General features: G+C 46.9%; 1 long non-coding RNA gene and 1 other non-coding gene across 2 annotated transcripts; one reads left to right on the forward strand and one right to left on the reverse strand.

Annotated features, from left to right (window-relative positions):
* Nucleotides 1-505: 505 nt before the first annotated feature.
* Nucleotides 506-5,638, forward strand: LOC116658965. Its single transcript, XR_004314192.1, has 2 exons — nucleotides 506-2,243; nucleotides 5,371-5,638. It is a non-coding gene; the product is annotated as an uncharacterized LOC116658965 (long non-coding RNA).
* A 4,278-nt stretch (nucleotides 5,639-9,916) lies between these two features.
* Nucleotides 9,917-9,988, reverse strand: TRNAA-AGC. The gene has a single exon. It is a non-coding gene; the product is annotated as a tRNA-Ala (tRNA).
* Between the last annotated feature and the right edge of the window lie 9,377 nt (nucleotides 9,989-19,365).

Genomic DNA, 19,365 nt, shown 5'->3' on the forward strand with positions numbered 1-19,365 from the left:
AACAGTGGTTAAGGAGGAAAAAACCTAAGGAAAGGGGATAAGAAGAGTCGGGTGGAAATGGAGAAAGACCTGTGACTTGGCTAACACCCGAAGGAAATGGGATGAAAATCCCTTAAGCTGTTCACTTAAGAGTTGTGTGTGTTTCCGTATGTAATGTTTTGATAAATGTTCTGAAATATATGCGTATAAAAAAGGCTGCTTTATTGTGAGAATCTCATGATCGGGATTTGGCATTTCTTGATTTCTGTCAATAATACTGACAATGCATATGCGCTCTGAAGTAATGTTTCGTGTGGTTTTGTCATGTTTCATTTGACTTTTAGTTCCATCGTGGACTCAAAGCTAATTAAATAACTCAGCAACTCTTTTTTTAAAAATATTTTTTGAGAGTTTTTGTGTGTGTGTGTGTGTGAGGGGATTAGGTTTATTTATTTGTTTGTTTAATGGAGGTACTGGGGTTGAGCCCAGAACCTCGTGCATGCTAAGATGTGCTCTCCCGCTGAGCTATCCCTTCCCCCTCAGCAACACTTTAAGAAACTGCTGGTATGAGCTGGGCAATAGGGATGCAGAGGTCTGCTTTCTGCCTTCATGAAGTGCAGCTTCCGGCTGAGAAGACAGGTCATATGATCTGGTCTAGAAAACACATCCCACCAAGTATTTCAAACGGAGGGGGTTTAATACAGGGCACTGGTTACAAGGGTACGGGAGGGCTGAATGAGCAGAAAGGGGCCCTGGGTGTCCCAGAAATTCAGTGTAGGAAGCAGATCCCTCCCAGAGGGACCAAAAGGAAGAGGTGATGTTACTGAAACCCCCGGAGCGCAGGGTTCCCTATGGTTGGTGCTCAGACTGAGAAGGTGGGGCCGGGCAGGTACTTGAACTTCCAAGGGAGGCATGGCCCTAGCGGGGAGGGAGCGCGGGACAGCCGGAGCCTCCGCCGACGCTGATGGACAGGGCAGGGCCTCCGTGAGTGCTGAAAGGGCTGGAGCCAGCTGGCTGCTGGCCTTGGGTAGAAGGACATCAGTCCCTTCTGCCTTCCCCTCAAGTCTCCATCTAGTGCCTTCCAGCAGCAGAACCCAGCAGGAAGCCGGCTGGCCAAAGAGCCTGGCAATCGTAGTTCACAGAGTTCCAGACCCAGCGTCACACAACAAACAATATAGAAAGGTGGGCTTGTGGCTTAGAGATGATGGCTGAGTCACCCACAGGCGGCCAGGCACGCAGCCGTCTGGAGGCCGGCACGCCAGGGTCCCTGGACTGGCCACCAGTGCAGATGGCATTCATGGGGAGAGAGATAACTTCCGGGCCCGCGGTTGCATTGGGGTTTCTTTTGCTCACGGCTGAACCTAACCCTACCCCGTGCAAGGGGGGAGTAGCGTCATCAGGGGGAGAATCTACTACGCAAAAGGAGGAAAGACAGATAAATGGCCAAGGTGGGGAATTTAGGAGAAACTTCACAGGTCAGCGGGAACTTAGGAGGGCACAGGATCTCACAGAGAGAGAGTGTTAGGAGGGAAATGGGCAAACCCTGGACTGATTTGCCTGAAGCCACGTGGTGGAGGTGATGGTTCATAATGAACCGGGTGACTTGGGCCAGATCCTCCCAGTCTCAGCTGATCCGTTTGGGCACCACTGCCTGGCCGAGAACCCCGGACTCCTGGAGCTCTCTCGGGATCCCTCGGGGCCAGTCCTAAGTAGCCGGCCCTCATGTCCATCCTGGGAGGGGCTGACCAAATTATTTGAGGTTTTTGTTCCAAATTACTATTGCTTCTTATTTTTTGAAAAAACTTTTGGTGGAGGGGGAGGTAATTGGGTGTATTTATTTTTGGAGGAGGTACTGCGGATAGAACCCAGGACCTCATGCGTGCAACGCGTGCACTCTACCGCTTGAGCCACACCCTCCCCCTGCTGTTGCTTTTTTAAAATACACTTTTTAAAAAAACTTGCTTTCCTGGTTTTGTTGCTTTTCACTTCTTGGGTCACCAGCCCTCCTTTTGTGTTTTTCAGTTTTGTTTTGTGGCACGTGCCCTTTAGAAGCTCTCCTAGAGACAGTTCAGGAGAGGTAATCGTTCTGAACTCTCCTCTGTTTGGAACTGGATTTGTTTTGCTCTTACATGTGGAGTTAGTGTTGCCAACCAGGGTCTGAGATCATCTTCTGATTGTTGCTCTTCTTGAGTAAGTTCTTCTTTCTCAAAGTTCCCAGGAGTAGTTACTTGGGTGATTTGAAACATCATCAGGATTATGTCCAGGTTTGAATCTTCTCTTTCCTCCTCCTTGGTGCCGGGGGTGGGGGGGGATTCTCTTTCCATTTGAAATTTGTGTCTTTCATCAGCCCTGGGAAATTTTCCTCTGTTATTATCATTTATTATTTACTCTTCTGATGACCTACTGTGATGGTTTTACACTGCCCCAAATTCTTTGATACCATCAAGAGGTAGGGTCCATGTTCTCTCTCCCCCTTGTCGAGCCTGGCAGGTATGTGATTGCTTCCATTAGTGGAGTGTGACAGAGGTGACACGCTGTGACTTCCAAGGCTGGGCCAGGAAGACCAGGCAGCTTCACCTGGTTGGCTGAGACATTGGCCCTTGGAGTCCTGCGTCACTGTGGAAGCAGGGCCACCACCTGAAGCCCCAGGCCAGGGAGCTCCGGGCAGTTCCCCAGGTGACAGTACCAGCTGGTCCCATTCCTCAGCCGTCTGGGCTCCTGGGCTTCTACATCTCGTCAGGCCATCTCAGCAGAAGCCCCAGACGTGGTGGAGCGGGTGTGGAGCAATCCTGGTGCTCTCTTCACATCCCCGACCCACAGAATCCAGGAGCATAAAAAGTGGTTGCTGTCTCACACCACTGAGCTTCGGGGTGGCCTTTTATGCAACAATACTTGGCCCCCCACCCCTCCTCACCATCTCCTGGTTCTCTCCTGAGCTCCTGTTGAGGAGAAAGGACATTGAAGTGGCCTTGGCCTTGGTCATCCCGTGGTCTTTTGCTTGCAGTCCAGACTGGTGATGTTTGGACTAAGGGCCCTTGGGGACATGGCGTTCCCCTCCCCCACCCCTCCATTTCTTGCACTGCAGCGGGCCAGGAGGGGCGGTCCCTGCACATACAAGGCCACAGGGGTGCGCAGTCAGGAGAGGTGACTACTGACCTTCACCCACCTTGACATACAGCAAGCACGCTGTGCAACTAACTAGTAACCAGAGAAGTTTCGCAGAGCGTTGGGTGCCGAAGCCCAGGTCTTTGAAGTCTGTGAGCAGTTCCCCTCCAGCCTCGGGGGCGCAGGGTGCAGACGTCCACGTGGTTGACAAAAGGTAGACCACGGCCCTCAGAGTGGGGGCCGGGGGGCGCCGGGCCTGCTGACCCCACTGCTGGGAGTGGAGCCTGCGAACCTGCGTTTTAAATAAGCACGTGAGGGGAGGCCTGCGCAGCAAACCCCCGACAGAGCATTTCTGAAGACCCGGGATAATAATAAAACAATCCAGTATCAGTATTGTTTTATCCGTTCTAGACTGAAACGGGAAAGCTCAGTATTCGTCGTCTTGGCCACAAAACGCATTTGGGAATGGTATTTCCTGCTTGCCCGCCGCAGGGAGCGGACAGGCGCAGTATGAAGCTCCGGAGCCCGAGCGTCCGTCTCCTCAGCCAATCTCTGCTAGAGGGGGTGGGTGCGCAGAGCAGGGTCAGAATAAGCCCCAGGAGGCGCCCCCTGGCGGCTCGTCCCTGCTAACACTCCGGAGTCAACTAGGGAGTCATTTAGTAAGAAAATTCCCAAACTGAGGCCAGAATCCAGTTACAATTTTAATCTCACATTCTCAATCTCAGAGACCCAGTGTCCGAGTTCTCTCATTCTCCAAGAGCATGGCTGCCCCCGAAGAAAACTTCGTCCGAGGAGGAGCCCCCGATTTTTCCTGGGCTGGTTTTGAAGCCCCAGAGTTGTGGGTTGGAGCTAAATTTTAAACCAGCCCTAGGTTAATTTTTTTACCCCCCTCTGCAGCCTTGAGCGATCTGATTCAGGATTTTGATAAGGAGACTCTCCCTTAAGTCTACTTACAGAAATTTAGACCTAGAATGCAAAAATAAACGTGTTGAGGAAGCAGTCTAATTCTTAAAATCATTGCTTGAGTTGCTTGCGTTTCTGCTCATCTCTGCAAATGGTTTGAGAACAGATCATTATCACCCAGAGTGCGCACAGCAGTAGTCCCTGAAATAAGCCAGCTCACCATTTAAATCAGAGGGTGTGATCCCTGTGACAGACGTGCCCCAGAAACATTTATGACTCTGAAAAAGGAGACCTCAAAGTAGAAACTTAGCACAGCAGGAGCTGAATTTTTCACCAAGGAAAGAAAAGAGTTTGCTAAAAACAAACAATTGTGTGGGTTAATTGAAATAATTTATAGGTAGTAGCCATTCTGTTCTGCATTTATTTAGAAACACATAAAAAATACACACAATGATTTAAAAATTAAATACACTAAAGGCCATAGCAACAACAGCAATAATGCTCACTCTCCCGCGATCCCCAAATCTGTTCTCCAGCGGCGGTGGTTTTCAGTTCTTTTAGCTTTCTCCTGGCAGTTACTTTTGTATTTCTAAATTCTATGCCTCTTTTGTCTTAGCTTGTGAGTGTTCAGCATTATGTATTCACTTCCTTGTAAGATACTTAAGATTTAGCTCTTTTACATCCGCCTTCTCTCCAGCCTCCGAATATGATTATGTTCCTATTTTTAGCTAAACAAATGATCTTTATCACGATGCAGATATATTCCACTCTGGAGCCAGGTGGAGCGCCCCAGTTTCCGCGCCCTGATCATGCAGGCTTGAACTTTTCCTGGAGTTTGCTTGAGTTTGAGCTTGCCTCATTTTTAACTTGGATTATTTCCCACGTTCAAATCCTCAGTTCTTCCTAAAGCTCCATCACCTTCGCATTGTCTCCTCCTCCTCCTTTCCCGGGTGGTCCTGCTCCGGCCCAGGGTGGCCGCACACCCACACCCGATGCCTGGGTCTCAGCTCTTTGCCCTCCTGACCTGGAGCCACTTCTCCTGGGCCTCTTCCCAGGCACAGCTGCCTTGTTTTGCTAGAATCTAGACTCTGACCCCTGGCGTTGCCTTGGGTTCTTTCTTCTCCCAACTGTGGAATAACCCCAGACGGAACTCTCATCCAACGGCCACCTCAGCCTGTTAAACGCACCCGACAGCTCCAGGTCACGCCTTCCCGATCACACCACAAACAAAGTACCTTCGTCTACGCAACATTATATGTCGATTATATCTCAGCAAAGCGGGGGGGGGGGGATTAACACGAAATTTAAGTAGATTGAGGTAGTGGCAGTGCAGTGGTTGCAGGCATCTGTCTGTGCTTGAATCCTTCCTCCATCCTTTTCCAGATGCTGGAAAGGAGCAAGTTCAGCTCCTGGGTGTCTCCGTGTCATCTTAAATAGGGGGTCACGTGAACGTCTGCCTCGGGACTGCTGAGAGGAGCGCGAGTGTGAACCCATCACACGGAGAGCTGTGTGTCTGCCGCAGACCGAGTCCCCAGTGACTGTTCCCATCGTTACAAACTATTCTCGTGCTAATTCTTACTGACAGAGACTCTCCGTATGTGTCGATTAGTTTTGTGTCCCTCAGTAAAGTTGGTGGTTTTCTGTCTAAAAATGCCTGACTGTTTCTCATGACTTTTATTCTAATTATTTTATTGTATGTTGAACTCAATCCAGTTTACTTATTAAAACTTTTCTGTTGTATTTTCTGCTCCCTCTTTTAGAAATAGGAACATTGTGAATTCATTGGAATCCAATAGCTTCCTTACTTTCTAATCAGAGTAAATATATCAGATAAATTGTACCTGTAAGATTTTTTAAAAAATTTATATCACCCTCAAACAATAAAGGATTTTCTATCCTCTCTCACCCCCCCCAAAAAAAGAGGGAGGCTCAGTGGTAGAGTGTGTGCTTAGCATGCATAAGGTCCTGGGTCTAATCCTCAGTACCTCTGTTAAATCAAAAAATTAAAATAAATAAAACTAATTACCTTCCTCCACCAAGAAAAAGAAAGAAAGGAAGGGAGAGAGGGAGGAAGGAAGGAGGAAAAAAAAAAAGTCCCTGTTGGTTTCATCCATTCCCAGCTGGGGGACTGTTAGCTGCCCCCCAGTATATAACATCTCCTTCTCCCCTCCTGTCAAAGCCCAGATTTAATTTGGAGTGGCCTTTGCAGCTGTCTTGCTGGTGGTGATTGAGAGTTAGTGGGAGTCATGGGGTTGGTGCTTCTGGAATATTCTTTGAAAGGACTGGCTCAGCAGGAAGATCTCCCTTCCTCCCCTGCCCTGTTCCTTCCTGGGGTGTCCAGCTAATGTTTGGAAGTGCAGGGGCCAATTCAGACAGTGAGGTGAACTTTAGGACAACATCCCAGGCTTGGGATGGCTTGGCAGGAAGGCAGAAGGAGCTGCAGCCGTCCTCCCAGCCCCGCACACCTGGTGGTGAACTTCCACACGAGGGAAAAACAGCCTATAACAAGACAAACCGATGCACAGATACAGGGAACAAGCTAGAGGTTATCATGGGGGAGCAGGGTGGGGGAGGGGATTAAGAGATACAAACTGCTACGTAGAAAATGAGAAAGATACAAGGGTGTGACGTACAGCCCAGGAACCACAGCCAGCGTGTTACAATAACTTCGTATGATGTGTAATTGATAAAAATACCGAATCGCTATGTTGTACACCGGTAACTAGTATAATTTTGTGAGTCAACTGTACTTCACTTAAAAGAATAAAAAGCCCTTCGTGATTAAGTCACAGGTTGGCCTCTGTCACCAGTAGCCCAAAGGATGCGTGAGAGGCTTCAATTATTTCATGAAACGACTGATTTCCCTAAACGATGAACTGATTTACCATGAAGTGATTTACATTTACCCAGAAATGTGTCCGGGACCTAATTCTTAGAAAAATCAAGCCCTGTTTGAAAGTAGAAGAGGAGGAGGCAGGTTTCCATGGGGAGCGTTCACAGTCCTGCTGGTCCCCGCTCGCCCCAAGGCTCCGGCCTTTCACGCCCTGCGAAGCCCGCTCCTGCCTCCGGGGCTCCGGGAGACAACGCACCTGACCCCGCCGCCCTGCATCTGTGCGGGCGCAGAAGCTGCCGGCATTTCCGCTTCCGTTTCCCCTGCCTTTTATTTCCGGGAAGTTTTCAGTGCTCTCTCTTCCACTTCCCGGTAATGTCTGCGGCCCGGCTAACTCTGATCCACCCCAGGATCCACTCACTCTTTGTAGAGCAAATTACACGCCCACCAGCCCAGACCACACAGATGAAAACCAGTGTCTTATTTTATTCTCTGTCCTTGAGCGCCAGCCCCTGGAGTCACCGCCTGCTGATTCTCCCTGCCTTGCACTTAAGCTTTGAACAATCTCATCCTGTGGGCTTGGGGTTTTTTGGGGTTTTTTTCTGCTTTAGTTTTTCTGTTAATCTGGCAACGTAAGATGGTCCAGGCTCATCTTGTATATTCCTACAGGTGGCCCTCGAAGCAGCCATGTCTCCAGAGAGCCCTGTTCCTTTCACTGGAGAAGGGTATTTGAAACCAAGATCTCAGTACTAGATTTATTCAGAGTTTTTAATCTGATGAAATTCAGTTTATCTATTTTTCCTGTTGTACTTTTGGTATTACATCTAAGGAGTCTTTGCCTAACCCAAGGTCACAAAGGTTTACTCCTGTATTTTATTCTAAGAGTTTTATGGTTTTAGCCCCTTCATCTAGGCCCATAATCCATTTTGAGTGTATTTTTTTAACAGTTAAAAAGTTTTTTTTGGAGTGTAGTTGATTTACAGTGTAGTGTTAGCTTCAGGGGTACAGGGAAGTGATTCAGTTATTTTATACATATATGCATAATATATATACATACTATATATAATATATATACTTAAATACATATAGGTTCTTTTCCATTATAGGTTATCATAAGATACTGAATATAGTTCCCTGTGCTGTACAGTAGGTCCTTGTTGTTTATTTTATATGTGGTAGCATGTATCTGTTAATCCCAAACTGCTGATTTATCCCTCCCCTATTCCCCTTTGGTGACCACTAAGTTTGTTTTCTTTGTCCGTGAGTTTATTTCTGTTTTGTAAATAAGTTCATTTGTCTCATTTTTTTTAGATTCCACATATAAGTGATATCATACGGTATTTGTCTTTCTCTGTCTGGTTTACTTCACTTTGTATGATAATCTCTAGGTCCATCCATGTTGCTGCAAATGCCATTATTTCATTCTTTCTTATGGCTGAGTAATATTCCAATGTGTGTGTGTGTGTGTGTGTGTGTGTGTGTGTGTGTGCGCGCACGCGCATATATATATTATATACACACACCACATTTTCTTTATCTTTTCATCTGTTGATGGACATTTAGGTTGCTTCCATGTCTTGGCTACTGTAAATAAATATAATGCTTTGAACATTGGGGTTCATGTATCTTTTTGAATTGGAGTTTTCCTCCAGATACATGCCCAGGAATGGGATTGCTGGATCATATAGTAACTCTGCTTTTAGTTTTTTAAGGAACTTTCATACTGTTTTCTATAGTGGCTGCACCAATTTACATTCCCACAAACAGTGGTTCCCTTTTCTCCACACCCTCTCCAGCATTTATTATTTGTAGACTTTTTGATGATGGCTATCCTGGCCGGTGTGAGGTGATACCGCATTGTAGTTTTGATTTGCATTTCTCTAATAGTTAGCTATACTGAGCATCTTTTCATGTGCCTGTTGGCCATCTGGGTGTCTTTTGGAGAAATGTCTGCTTAGGTCTTCTGCCCATTGTTTGATTGGGTTCTTTTTTGACATTGAGCTGTGTGAGCTGTTTGTATATTTTGCAAATGAATCCCTTGCCGGTCACATCATTTGCAAATATTTTCTTCCATTCCGTAGGTTGGCTTTTCAGTTTGTTTATGGTTTCTTTGCTGTGCAAAAGCTTTTTGAGTTTAATTGGGCCCCGTTCATTTATTTTTTGGTTTTGTTTCCATTAGTCTAGGAGACAGATCCAAAAAAAGATTGCTGTGATTTACATCAGAGTGTTCTGCCTCTGTTTTCCTCTAGGAGTTTTATAGTATCTGGCCCTACATTTAGGTCTTTAATCCATTTTTAATTAGTTTATATATATATGGTGTTAAATAATGGTCCAATGTCCTTCTTTTACATGTAGCCGTTCACTTTTCCCAGCACCATTTATTGAAGAGACTGTCTTTTCCCCACTGTGAGTTCTTGCCTCCTTTGTCATAGATTACCTGACCACACTTGCATGGACATACTTCTGGGCTCTCTATCCTGTTCCACTGATCTGTGTGTTGAGTTCATTTTTGTGCGTGGTGTAAGGAAGAGGCCCAACTTCAGTGTTTTGCATGTGCACCATTTGTCCAGCACCATTTGTTGAAAAGACTGTTCTTTTCCTGTTGAAGTGTCTTGGTATCCTTGTCAAAAATCAATTGCTATTTCTTCAATTCTTGAAGGTATAATTGGAAAAGCCGTACCTGGCAACTGGACCAATGCTTGCACGCACTGGCTCTCCAACCCGTGGAGTGAAAGCCACTGTGGTAGGGAACTAAGTGTAAGCTCCAGAAACTTCCCCTCTGCACCAAAATAGGAACCCGACACAACACTGCATCCCAGGGGGGATTGCAGAGGTCAGTGCCATCATCTGAGACCTTAAAGGGGGCAGTGGCATCTATCACATCTGCACTTATTTGTATTAAAAAAAACCCTTTTTTTTGGTGGGGAGGGTATAGCTCAGTGATAGAGCACATGCTTAGCATGCGCGAGGTCGTGGGTTCAATCCCCAGTACCTGCATTAATATAATTAAATAAATAAATAATCTAATTACCTCCCCCCTCCAAAAAATAAATAATTTTTTTGGAGGGGGCAGGTAATTAGGTTTCTTTGTTTATTTAATGAAGATACTGGGGCTTGAACCCAGGACCTTGTGCATGCTAAGCACATGCTCTACCACTGAGCTATACCTTCCACCCATCACATCCCCATTGAACCCAGCTCTTTGGACTGTGCAGAGGTCAGGTGGAACTTGGAGAATGACTCTGGCCTGAATCACGTGGTGACTCAAGTCGGAGTTGCTGTCCCAGATGGAGACTGTTCCCAGGAGCAAGTCAGCGTGGCTCCCGGCTCTTCGCTGATAGCTACTGCTCAGGCTAATGCCTTTTTCTCCACACCCACTTGTGAGGACCCCCAGAGGCAGTTTGTTTTCACCTGCTGGGACCAACTTCTCGCCTTGGATCTTGCGCCGGGGCTCTGTCCGTAGGAACTTGGCCGCCGTCTCATAAAGCACCACGCTGATCTTCCACGCTGACATCGTGCCGATCAACCTGCTCAATGGGAAGGAGCAAGGACTTTAGATGTCTTTTCTTTTGTATTTAATTTTTTATTTTTTAACTGAATAGTTAAAGTAGTCGATTTACAATGTTGTGTTAGTTTCTGGTGTACAGCATGGTGATTCAGTAGATGTCTTAATAAGATGTACGCAAGTCATATGGTGAGCAACAAACCCTGTAACACTTCAAGGGTCCACCGCTTCCTGATTTGGGGGAGTTTGATGGTTTGGAGGATGTCAAGATGTCTCTTCCAAGATAAAAGACAAATGTACCTTCTACCACCTACCACACACACACACACACACACACACACACACACACACACACACGAAAGAGGCATGAGCCTTGGTGAGTCTTTTCAGACTGGGGAGACAACACACACCATGTCTGTGTGTGATCCTTTGACCAACTGAGAGTCACCTGGAAAGCTGCAGCTTTTGAGTGGAGGTCAGAGCAGGGGCCGGCTGTGCAGCAGTAAAGGCAGCTCCAGCTCTGGGGCCTCGTGATCCAGCAGAACCAGAGAGACCTGCAGTGCCTGTGGCAAAGAGGAGTGCCGTGCGGGGCTTCTGGGAGGCACCAGGAGGAGAATTACAGCGCAGACCTCAGGATTTTAGAGCAAATCCATCCCCTCCTTTGCATACAACTATTCTCCTTTTGAGCACCAGCTTCTGGCTTGGGTCAAAGGCCTCACCATGGGACAGCCCGAGTTTCCCGTGATGAGCTGGGCCTTGCTTTCCTTCTGTGTAAGGCTGGGTGCCCCAGCAGCAGCAGGCTGGCAGTGGCAGATTAGAGAATGAAAGCAAAGGAGAGGACTGGGGACAGATCCTGAGATTGGGCCAAGCTTGGATCACAGCTGTTCTGAGCCACAGACACTGGTCTCAGGGCCACCGTCAAAGGGAAAAGTGATGCTGAAACAACAGACAGTGATGACGGCTGGAATGAGTCACAAGGGAACAGGAGAAACAAAGGGAGAGTGACGAGACTCATCCCAGCAGTGTGGAAGTCTTTCAATGATTATTAAGAAATGAGATAAATAAGGCGGACATTTATGGAATCAAAACAAAGGTTATAATCCAGCATTCTTGGAAGTTCTGTAGATTGATGAAAGCCCCAGTGTTGAAGGGCCCTAAACAAGTCTGCTTTATTTACCCTTCTGTGGAGGAATGTAAAGAGCTGGAAGGCAAAGATGGCTGGAGACCTCCAGTTACCTGGGGCAACGGTCCTGCAGCGTAAGCAAGCCGCGGACTGACCCCTGCGGGGACCCAAGGCCACATGAGCTTGAGCGGGTGCGAAGGTCAGAGGATGCAGGAGAGACTTTTCTGGAACTCCTTGATAGGACACCCCCGTGCACTGTGATGCCAGAATCTGTACAAGAAGTCCTGCGGGTGGTACAGCTCGATCGGGAGGTCATAGGAATGCAGTGGCTGGCGAGTTAAAGGCAAAGGTTTGGGTGAAAACTGGAAGGTTTGAACAGACTGTGTGGAGTGGTTGCACCTCCTTTCCTGGACTGTATTGTGGGGGTGGATGTTGTGCCTGCCTGGGGAGAGCTTCCCCTCCCAGCATTGTAAAGCAAGAGGCGTGGAACTCTGCCCTTCCTCCGACAGGGACTGGACACAGCGAGTGGGAAGCAGTGAGGCTGCAGGAACCCATACAGGTCGTTGGTTTGCTGTATCACATCCCAAAGTGGCTTGCGGACCGGAGTTGATGGCAAAAGCTTGTGAGTGCCACCTAGTGGCAACTGCTGGGATCTGGGGCCAGAAAATTCACACTGGAGCGAAAATTAGTACTAACTAGCTTGCTATTGGACTTTGAGACTTCCTCTGTGCCTGAAGGACATAAAATAATCTTGAAACTTGAAATACACACAATGCTTTGGGTGACGTTGGAGAAATGCTCTAGTGGGGAGAGCCGTGCCCAGGAGTGTTCCTTCATAACATGGGAATAGTTTATACAAGAACACACTGCTAGTTAGCAGCGGGGGGTGGGGGTGGGGGCGGCGAGGGTACTCAGTGCTAGAGCACATGCTTAGCATGCATGAGGTCCTGGGTTCAATCCCCAGTACTTCCATTTAAAAAACTTAAAATAAATACATGAACCCAATTAAAAGAACACACTTAACACGGGAGGTGGGGCAAGGGATGATCCCCACTACAAAGATTCCTCTTTTTTTGGCAGGGGCATTTGGGGAAGAGTGGGTGGGAAGGATGCTGGTATAACTCTACTTTTTTCTCTTTTTTTCCCTCACATCACCTCAACCTCTTTTGTGCTACCTGATGCAGTGGTCCCAGGACCAGGGCTGCAACTGACCGGTGCAGGAAGCAGGGATGATCCTTAAGAGACTTTTTTAAAAAATATTTTTTAAGTGGAGGAGGGAGGTAATTAGGTTTATTTATTTATTCACTTTTTAGAGGAAATACTGGGGATTGAACCAGGACCTCTTGCATGCTAAGCATGCGCTCTACCACTCTGAGTTATACCATCCCCCTCCCTTAAACCTTTATGCCAGGATTCCTAAGGGTCTGACCCAGTGGGTTTTGCCTTCATCCCATCTGGCAAAATTGGGATGACAGTGGATGCGGCTGTATTGCTTAGTGTTCGGGACAGCCCACCAGCTCGGCACCCGTTTAACCAGACCCCCCAGGAATGGGAGTGGCCTGAGGGAGGGCAGGTATGAGACCGCACTTGTATTGCTCCTGGCAATCTGGACCAGCACAGAGGCTGAACCTAACACCCCTTCCCAAAGTGGGGAAATTAGTGTATAAATAGGAGGAGGAAAGGTAGCTGAATGGTTTATGCCGTGAGAGAAATCCAGCATTCACTGGTGCCTCAGGAGAGGCTCAGAGTGAGATGTTACTGTCTCTGAGCTCAGTGACACCAGATGCCTGAAAGGGTGATGATGCATCGCTAAGACCACTCCTGCTTTTGGAGCCTAAAAAAAAAAAAAAAAAAAAGGAATGGAAGCCCGCAAATCTGAATGACATCTGTCACTCGGGGGGACATTCCCGTCAGTGGACTAATTGTTAATATCTGAGTGGGGCTCTGGTCATGTGCCAGAGCTTTTCAGGACATACCGACCGCCTCGCTTCGATAGGGGGTAACACTGGCCTTCCTGTGATGTACCGGGAAACTGAGTGAGCGCCCCCTCAGGAAGTAAAACAGGTGGAAAGTGACTGACGTGGGAAAGAACTAGATTTACCCAGTCATCAGTTAATTTCTATGCTAAATAGTGCTGCACAAGTATATCATAAGATACAAGGGGGGAACTGAATAATCGAATTAGTACCCAAATATGAAAATGGATGTACCGGCTTTGTAAGGGCAGACGAGTTGTTTCTTTAAGTCTAGCCCTACCCTGACAGTGGTCCCTCCAGATGTTAGACAATAGGATCATTTTGCTGTAAGAATAAAAGTCTTGGCCAAAGGCAAGGGATGGCTCGTGTCCTAAAGAATTTAACTTTGCCCCCAAGGGGGTCTGGCTTTTGCCCTCAGCTTCTGGGAGGTATCTTTGTTCCCCCCTCAAGGGGCCTTGGGCTCGGAAGAGAGTAAGGCATAATTTAGGGTGGGTGCCGACCACAGCTTAGGGTGGGGGCCGGTCACACCAGAAAGACCACACACAGGGGATTTAGGGTGGGGCTTCGGGTCACAATGGTAGCAGTTGGTCTGGAGACTGAGATCAGCCAACCAATCAATCATGCCTATGTAATGGGGCCCCCAAAACTGAATACCGGGCGAGCGGAAGCCCCACATTTCATACTTCCCCAGACCCATGAGCTCCTTCCCTTGGCCGGTTTTAATCTGTATCCATTCCCTGTAATAAGCCGTACCATACAGTGTATACAGTGAACAGAATAGCTTTGAGTGGGCTCTGTGAGTCCTAGCAAATTACCACCCCCGACCCTGGTTTTGGGGATCCCCTGAACTTGCGGTTGGCCTCAGAAGTGATGATGATCTGTGGCTGCAGACTGTGTTCCTTCTGACTGTACAGTTTGCTAAACTTCTCACAAGCCTTAGCTCAAGAGGAATCCGAATGATAAGCCCCTCACTCTGACTGCCTGGTAGGTGAGGACTTGCACTCTTAGGAGAATAAACAAAACAGAACAGTGTTTACTTTGATATGGTTATACTCCAGTACACTTCCCCTCACTTTTATATTCTAGAGTCAACACAAAATGATAAGACATGAAGAGAAGCAAGAAAATGTGCTTTACAATAGAGAGAAAACAGAGTCACTAGAAGTCTCCCCTCCACACACACAAGTAAGTTACTGGAATTAGCAGACAAGGACGTACAGCTATCATAAGTATATAAAACAATTAATGGGAAAAGAATAATAATTGGGATAAAGAAGGGGGAATAAGGAGTTGAATAGCATCCCTCAAAAATTCATGTTCACACAGAACCTCCAAATGTGACCCAAGTTGGAAACAGTGTCTTTACAGATAGAACTAGTTATAAAATGAGGTCACACTGGGCCCTAATCCAGTGACTGGTGTCCTCTTTATAAGAGGGAAGTTTGAGACACAGGGGAGAACGCCTTGTGAAGATGGAGGTAGACACTGAAGTGATTCATCTGCAAGCCGAGGCCCACCAAGGATGCTGGCAGCCCCCAGAGGTGAAGAGAGGGGCCTGGAACAGGTGCTCCAGAGGGAAGCAACCCAGCTGGCACCTGGATTTTCGTCTTCTCCAGAACCGTGAGAGAATACATTTCTGTGGTTGTAAGCCACTCAGTTATAATACTTTGTCATGGCAGCAAAAAATTGCTTGGAATTTGAATTGGAAATTAACACATCGGATGGTGAGATATTCTGGGATATAGAAAGCTTAAAAAAAAAAAAAAAGGACCAAATGGAAATTCTAGATCTGAAACATACAATAGCTGAAATAAAACTACAATGGCTGGGCTGAACACCAAATTTGGACATTATAGAAGAAAGAATAAGCAAACTTGAAGACAAGCAAATAAAACATATCTACACTGAAGCAGAGAGATACACACACACACACAAAAACACCTAAAAACATTAACCACATCAGTTACCCTGATACATTATCAAGCTGGGAAACATACATGAAACTGGGGTCAGAATAAGAGAGGAGAGAGGGAATAGATTCCTCAAAAGACTAAAAATAGACTTACCATGTGATCCAGCAATCCCACTCCTGGGCATATATCCAGAGGAAACCTTAATTCAAAAAGACACCTGCACCCCAATGCTCATAGCAGCACTTTTACAATAGCCAGACATGGAAACAGCCTAAATGTCCATCAACTGAGGACTGGATAAAGAAGCTGTGGTATATTTATACAATGGAATACTACTCAGCCATAAAAAATAAAATAATCCCATTTGCAGCAACATGCATGGACCTGGAGATCGTCATTCTATGTGAAGTAAGCCAGAAAGAGAAAGAAAAAAATACCATATGAGATCACTTATATGTGGAATCTTAAAAAAAAAAAAAAAGACAAATGAACTTATTTATAAAACAGAAAAAGACCCATAGACATAGAAGACAAACTATGGTTACCAGCGGGGGAAGGGTGTGGGAAGGGATAAATTGGGAATTCAAGATTTGCAGATACTAACTACAATATATAAAACAGATAAACAGCAAGTTCATACTGTATAGCACAGGGAACTATACTCAATATCTTGTAGTAACTTATGCTGAAAATATGAAAACAAATATATGTATGTTCATGTATGACTGAAGCACTATGCTGTACACCAGAAATTGACACAAAAATGTAAACTGACTACACTTCAATAAAATATATATAAAAACAATACATACAGAAGTAAAATACATAACAACAATAGTGAAAAGGATGGGAGAGAGTAGGTGGCACCATAAAGGTGTATGTTTCTTACCTTACATTTAAAATGGTATAATATTAATTCAAAGTAGACTGTGATAATTGAAAGTCACATTGTTATAGTTCTTAGAGTGAACACTTAAAAGACCACTTGAAAGAGGTAGTGATAAGAAGCCAATTATATACACAATGGAATGCTTATAAAGACTCAGATAATCCAAAAGAAGTCAGGAAAGGAGGGAAAATGGGAAAAGGGCAGATGGGACAAATGCAAAATAAAAATCAAGATGATAGACTTTAAACTCAACTATGTAAAAATAGTTTTATTAAACACAAGTCAAAGGCAGAGACTATCAGACCACAGGGTCGGGGGGAACCCTCCCAATCATATGTTATTTGCAAGGAAAACATGTTAATAATAAGATGCTGTTAGGTAAAAAGTAAAAGGATGGGAAAAAAACACACTATGAAAACACTAATCAAAAGAGAGCTGTTTGACTATATTAATATTGCAGTAGTATTAAAGAAGATTGCCAAAGAGGGGTATTTCAGAATGCAAAATCAAGTCAACAAGAAGATATAACAATCATGAATGTACATGTGCCTGACGTTTCACAACATATAAGTTGGAGATTTTAACACATGTCTCCTAGTAATTGGTAGAACTAGCAGACAAAAAAATCAGTAAGGATGTAATTTTTTTTTTTTGCAACACAGTCAGCCATTTTAATCTGACATTTTTAGAACACTACATGTGACATGTTACTTTTATGTGCATATGAAACATTCATCAAGATGGATCATACAAGCCTTGATGGTCAAAATCATGAGTATATTCTCTGACCACCATGGAATTAAATTACAAACCAATAACAAAAAGATATCTAGAAAGTTCCCAGATATTTAGAATGTTTGGAAAACATTTCAAATTACCTACAGGTCTCAGGTCAAAGAAAGATTCTCAAAATAACTCTATCTGAGTGAGAAACAAAACAGAACACAACTAGCACCCATCAAAGTTTGTGGGATACAGTGAAAGCCATGTGTAGAAAAGAAGAAAGGAGTGAAATGAATTATGTACATTTCCATCTTAAGAAACTAGAAACAAAGGAGCAGAAGAAATCCAAAATTGATTCTTTGCAAAAGTTAATAAAATTGATAATTGCCCAGCAAGACTTATCCAGGAGAGAGACGGGGAGAAACCATCTACATCAGGAATAATAAAGAGAACATACTACAGGTCCTACAGACGCCTTTTCCCGGTGGCCCCGCCCAGGGTAACTGGGACTGTCAGCCACTTCTGAGACTTAATCCCCTGCAATTTCAGACGGACCAGCTAGCCTCCCTAACTGTCAATCACTGCATTGTGCAGCCCCTGACTGCCTGGGGGTGGCATTCCAGCCGTGGCCTCCAACTTGGGGGTCAGTTGATTGCTAAACTCCCAGCCTCCTGTGGGCACAGAGACCCAGGCCCCCTGAGCCCCCACCCCACTCCCCCACTACAGCATAGCTAAGTCCCTTTCTCAGCACTGGCTTCCTCTACCTCTGTGGTCGGAGTCAGATGGAAGAGGCTGACCCTCAGGGCCACTGGGTCCGTGCTGTTTTCAGAAGGATGCCCTGAAGAATGGAGGCCTGGGAACTTCCTGGAGGATGTGACATTGGAGCCAAGCTCGCAGAAGCAGGGCATGGGGCAAGGGTGGGGCGTGCTGCCTGACACGGCAGGAGGAGGGGCACAGCCCAGCTTGAGCTTTGTCCTGGGGGCCGAGGGGGCCCTGGTGGGCCTTTCAGCAGGGACACGACCTGGTTAGCTCTGTGGCTAAGGAATGCTATTCCTGAGAAGAGGGGAGGATGAGTGAAGTGGGAGAGACTGGGGCAGGGAGCACATGGAGGGGGCTGGGCCGGGGTCCAGGGTCTGAGCCAGGCCCCGGCTCCAATACTGCCCCAACTCCCACCTCCCCTCCTGCCGCTCCTCTCCCCTGCAGGGAAGGAGGTGAAAGGGTTCTGGGGAACAGCAGGACCATCTCCTCCGGCATCCTGTCTATAGGGTGGGAGAGGATGGTGAGCCTGGGGCTGAGGCCCCTGTAAGCTGCCTTCTAGGAGTCCTGACTGGGGTGAGGCAGCAAGTTGGGGGCCCCCCTCCCCTCCCACTCAGGGCACAGATGCGGGCTGTGTCCCTTGGAACCCAGAGGACACTGGTTTCTGACAGAAACTGCAGTGGAGAGCAGGCAGCACGGCCGAGGGGTGGGAGGCCGGCAGGGAGGCCACAGGGACGCAGTGTGCAGGCTGGACTCTGCAGGACCTGGGGGCCTGGGGCAGAGGTTCTCAGACCAGTCCCTGTGGAGGGGGCAGAGGCACTGCAGGTCTCTGCCCAGGCCTGTGCGCAGTTAGCACTAGCATTTTCTCAGAGTGGCCCAGAAAGGCATCCAAGGGCCTGAGGCAGGAGCCCTATCTTCCCCTCCTGGCCTGCTTCCCGGAAGGGATTGCTTTCTGTTCCTCTGGCCAGTGGCCCCGACCCAATTCATGGGAGGCCTGAGGCCATGTTATTCCCTATCTCAAATCCTGCCCTCCTAAAATGAAGACCAGACTCCTCAACGTGGTTACTCCAGCCCCCCTCGCAGCCCCTGCCTCACTTCCACAGCCTCCAGTTGGAGCAGCCCTAGATCTTCAAGAGCTCCTTCCCTCTGCTGGAACTCTCCTCCTTCAGAACCACCCTCATCCCTCCCCAACCTACCCCCAGTCCAAGGCCTGGCCACCTTGGTCCCAGATATCTGACCAGTAGGTTTGTTTCTGCGCTGCACAGGTGCTGACCTGAGTGAAATGAAATTGGAAATTCATTCATGAGTCTTGTGACTCCTTTTTTCAGACAACTAACTGCAGGTGGAGGTTTGATGAGCCCTGTTCTTGGCCCTCCCATGAATTGGGTCAAGGCCACTGGCCAGCTTCAACCTGTACCATGCTCTTTGATTTCTCTATGCTGGCCACGTTGGCCTTTTTTTGGGGGGGCTTCATACATTCCTTTCAGCCTCAGGGCCTTTGCACCTGCTGTTCGTGTGTCTGGAATTCTCCTACATTCCTCCTACACATAGATAACACCACTTCCCCAGAAAAAGACCGTCTCTGACCTCCCTGATTAGGTCAAATGCTCTTTAGGACGTGCCCTCACATTGTGTCTTTCTTGTGAGGACCTGTCAAAGTGTG

This window comes from Camelus ferus, chromosome 22, assembly GCF_009834535.1.
Source record: "Camelus ferus isolate YT-003-E chromosome 22, BCGSAC_Cfer_1.0, whole genome shotgun sequence".
NCBI lineage: Eukaryota > Metazoa > Chordata > Mammalia > Artiodactyla > Camelidae > Camelus > Camelus ferus.